Raw genomic sequence first — 5372 nt, 5'->3', positions numbered from 1 at the left:
TTAGCAAGGTGGAGTGTTCATTAGAGCAAGAAAAACACAAGTTCATGCAAGTTGAGATTTCTAGCTAAGTGAAGAATTGAAGAAAAAGGTAAGGTTTAATTCTTTTTTTATATGTTATGGGAGATTTTGGGTGTTGTAGCATGTAAAAGAGGATGAAATTCATGGAAGAGAAAAACTATATTGTGGCCGTGTGCCTATGGGTGTGTGTAGGAAAGATGGTTTAACTATTTTATCTAATATTTGGTTGTTGTTGTTGTGGATGTTAAGTTGATAATGAAAAATTGGATGAGCTTAGTGAAGTTGTAGTAATTGGAGACTTGTTTCAGAAATTATGTGAATTGTATATAATGTCTTTGCATGTAGGGAAGACAATGATGTTAGTATGGTGTTGTTGGAATATAAATTATAAGGTTGTTATAGCTTTTATTGGGATTGGAAAGTCTTGAAGGAAGTAGAATGTTAATGGAAGTGTTAGAATGTATTTTGGATTGAATATGGAAATTGTTAGTATGGTTGTTGACATTATGTTGATAGTTTGGCCGGGTTGAATTCCCGGATTGTTGTTGATTAAAAATTTGCTAGGTTGAGTTTTGGGGATGGTGTATTTACAGGGGAAGTGCTGCCGAAATTTCGGTAGCCAAGTATTACTTTAAGAATCCAATTCTAAATCCTCTAATCAAGTTTGGTAAATGTGACCAATTTGTAGATTTTGGCGGATTTGCGACTTGAGTTTGGAATAGCATAAAGAGCAGAAAGAGGTATGTAAGGCTTCACCCTTCTTTCTATGGCATGTCTTAGATGTAATAAGTCGGATACGAGCCGCGGGGACAATTCCGTTCTCCGGAATCTGCACCCAAAGTTTTCTACGTTTCGTTCAATGGAATTGAACTAAAAATTGTGCAAAATGTTAGAAAGACTTCCTAAATATCTAGAGCTCGCATAGAGAGGTCCCGACTACCCTAAAACCCTCCCAGGAGACGTCATGAAATGTAACGAACGTGAATTTGATATGCCTCCTCATTTGACCCGAGGTGGGCCCATGGATCCCAGATTTTATCTATTGTTCTGGTTGACCTATTTTGAAGTAGAACCTAAAGGAAACCTTTGATCCTTATACCGCTTATCTAATGACAAGTAATGTAGCTATTCTAATGAGAATAATCCTACGACGATAATGACAATAACGATGTAAGAAAGAGAATATGTCTATGACGAGAACGACGAGAACGATTGCATGTCTAAAAGCCTTAAGTGAAGGATTCAGTATGAATACAAGAATAATGGACTAGTTCTTGAGTCCAACTCTATTCCTTTGGCATGACTCTATTTTCCAAAGACTCTAAGGTGCACGAAGTAATGTTTTATGAGTTTTACGATTTTGCCCCATGTTTTCTCTTAATGTTATTCTTCATTGATAGTCTCGCCTCATAATACTAGTTCCTTCAAGGTGAGACATGACGATCATGATTATTTCATAATGTAATCGGAGGCTACCGACCTTACGTCACTCCGACGTGGACATGGTTTTCTTGGAATCTCGAGCGTGTTGTATGCATGTTATAAGTATATGTATATGATAAAAGAACCAGAGCGCTATAGACGCTGATGTATGTACATGACACACGTATATGTATATGATGAAAGAGCCAGAGCGCTATAGACGCTGATATATGTACATGATGCATGCATATGTATACGGGGAAGATGGAGATAAGGGCAGCGCGTTATATACGCATATCCACCTGATCAGTTGGCATTATTTGACATGATACCGTCCCGAACGCGGGATGCCCGGACGCGGGATGCCCGGACGCGGGATGTGTATATTTATGGTTAAATGGATCGGCTGCCGACGCCTCGGCAATATGACATGTTCTATTTTTATATATATATGAACAAGAAAATATTTTCAAAGGAAAGCTAAGCATACAAGACACCTGCCCAAGGACACTTATATGTACAGGTTATGTTTCTACCTCAGGACATGTGCTATAACTCTTTTATGTCATTATCCCTGTTTCATATTTTCCATATATTACTATTCATACCTTACATACTCGGTACATTATTCGTACTGACGTCCCTTCTTGTGGACGCTGCGTTTCATGCCGCGCAGGTCAGCAGGTAGACGGACCAGATTCCTAGGAGTTCTATCAGCAGTGTTGGCAGCGCTCCAGTTGTCCCGGAGCCTCAGTTCCTTGGTACTATTTTTGTGTAGATATATTTGGGCACGACAGTACTCGGCCCTTTCTACGTATATGTGTACTATGTGTAGAGGCTCGTAGACAGATATGTACAGTTAGATATGTTGTATTGTGGCATCTTAGCGTCGCTGTATAACGTGATGGCAAAGTTTACTAGTCTATGCTTATGAAGATGCTACTAACGATAATGTTCAGTGACGAAAAAAAATATATGGCACAGTCACTACGGCCCGCTGAGAAGTAAAGGTAAAATGATAGATAAGGGGTGCTCGGTACAAGTATCGGGTACTCGTCACGACCCCTAGTTGGGTCGTGACAAGGCCCTACCCCTGGCTAGTGCTACACCACAACCTCTCGCTCTGCCTCTTCCTCTGGCCCTAGTGGCGTGCTCAGGCACCTGGTCCATCATAATAGTAGCGCGGGTCCTCACTGTCTTTGAGAGAATAGAAGTGAAGTCAGATACCAAGTTGAACATCCTAGATACCAGTTCGAATACTCTAGATACCAATTTGAACATCCTAGATACCAATTCGAATACTCTAGATGCCAATTTGAGTAAAGGAGCATGAAAGAATAAAAGAACTGGAATTTTTCTAAATGTCCTATAGCCCCTCTCAGATAAGTACGGAGCTCATCATACCGATCCGCAAGACTCTACTTGAAAACCTCTTGTACTTATAAGATTGGGTATTTTAGGGCTCTCATACCATCTTGTCACGACCCAACTTGTGGGTCGAGCGGGCACCCACATAGTCCCTTCTGGTGGGCAAACCCATACCTTACTCAACTATTCAAATAATTATGCAGAAGAAAATATAAATACTAAAAAGTCTCAAATCGTTTAAATGTATCTATAAGTGTGGAAAATACTACAACACCCCGAGAAGATCTAGTCTGTAACAATACAAGAGCTACTACAAATCTAACCTATGTCTTAATATGGAAAATACTTAAATGTCAAAGTACTGTCTCGAAACAAGGGACAACTATCATAAGAGAAGAGTTTTCCGGGCTGCGGATCTGGAGCATGACTCACCCTGGAAACTTGTACTAGAAGCCTCGAGAATCACCCGCGAGGTGCTGATGTGGATCCGGTAACAAACTCTGTACTCAGAAAGAGTACAACAAGGTAGTATTAGTTTAGAAAGAATCAACAAGTAAACATGAAAGCAATTAAGCACGTTAACAAAACACATGAACAATGAGATCAAGTCAATAGCAATACCATGTACAAACAAACAATGAATGGATGGATGTTAAGGTGAATGCATATGTAGTTCAATGCATTGACCTATACCTCAAACCTACACACATGCTATGGATGAAAACCTCCATGTCCCAATAGTTATGGCCCATGAGGGACCTGCGAAGTCCATTTACTTCCTCGTCCGGGGAAGAAACCTTGGGCAGCGAGTATATCATATTCCGCTTCGGTAACAATCTCGGATCACAAATTCTCATCTCTTTTTTAGACAATCTCGCAAAGACCTCGGAGGCTCCCTTGTCTTACTTATCATCATTAGTACCAAGTCACCGTTCTTATCAATGCAACTTATTAAATTAGTTTGTATGCCATGCAAGATATCATAATCAATAACAAATAATAATTATAATCTCATTCGTGTCTTATCATAAGCACACACCAAAATTCAAGCCTAATCTCATGATTTTTCCTCTTTCTGATGATAAGTAACATAACAATAGAGAGATGAAGGCATACCCAAGACACAACATAGCAAATAAGGCGATAAGCACAATCACAACAACAAGGCGACAAGCCCACAAACAACAACAACCAACCTAATAGAATTCCATCCCAACTTCATACCCAAAGGCCTAACATGCTTTCCCCATCAATATCTAACTCCTACATATGCTTCACTAATTGGAGTCTAACCGAAAGGTAAACTGTAACGCACCTCGATGTTGAACGGGTGCCACGAACTATCCAACACTAGCCTTGCTCTTCCGAATGATCGATGTCTATTCAACAATGCATTCTATATATGAAATGGAGACTAACAATATCCAAAAATCTATAATAATAATCGAATCGAAAACAACTCTTTAAAAGAGGAAAATCGGGACCACAAGGGTAAAATAGGAATTTTAGGTAAAAATCAGTTAATCCAAACTTAGGAAGTCCAATACTATCCCTCAATTGCTTAATAAACTCAATCAATCATCAATTTCAACTCTTAATAAAAAAAAACCCCAATTTAGGAAGAAACACTAACTTTCCAAAATCATAAACCATGAAATTAAGAATGATTCAAATTTGTATCTACTCAAATGCTGAATTCATGACAAGGTTTAACAAGATTTATCAACAAAAACCCAATTCTACAGCATAAGATTTCAAGATGACAAACTTAGAGTTACAACTTACTTTCCTTACTAACCTCTTAAATTTCACCATAAATTCTAACTTAGATAATAAATAAATAAAAACTGAGGTCAAGGAAACTTACTCAAAGATGATCCAACTCTAAAGCTCTTCAAGTCGCCTCTAAAGCTCTTTAGGGTTACAGTTTAGTGAATAGGAAGAATGGTTCAAATTGGGAAATAAAAGGGGAATCTTTTTAGCGATCCTCGCTTACGCGGTCAAGGATCCGCTCACGCGATCCCACCTCGGTGGATAACCGTCCCCTGAGGTAGAATGTCATTAAATGACTCTTTTATTGCGCATGTGTGCCAAGTTTTGATTGGACGGACCCGCAGAAGCGGAGACACTCCCGCAAGAGCGGGACACCAGAAAATTTGGTTTCCACCAAGTTTCACCCCAAATCCCGAAATCCATCCAAGACCTCCTGGATACAAACCAAGCATGCAGACCCATGTAAAAACGTGCTACAAACTAAGCCATGGCCTCAGAATTCCAAACGGTGGTCACCTTGACCGGGTCAACCACCAAATGGCCAAAACCTCGTTTCCAACCAATGGTGCAAAATGCTCCCGAAAGCCTCGAGAACTGAACCAAATATCCCACCAAGTCATAATCGACCCTCCGAATCTCATGGAATTAATAGAAATCTCAAAAAGGTTCAGTTACCCGAAAGTCAAATATTGGTCAAACACTTTTCACTTTAAGTTCTAACATTCTCAAATCCTATCAATATTCGCCTGATGACCTCGGGAACAATCGCCAATCCCCACGGGTCAAAAGCA

This window comes from Lycium barbarum, chromosome 4, assembly GCF_019175385.1.
Source record: "Lycium barbarum isolate Lr01 chromosome 4, ASM1917538v2, whole genome shotgun sequence".
Lineage (NCBI taxonomy): Eukaryota > Viridiplantae > Streptophyta > Magnoliopsida > Solanales > Solanaceae > Lycium > Lycium barbarum.
The sequence above is the reverse complement of the archived record's forward strand: the minus strand, read 5'-3'. Positions refer to the sequence as shown.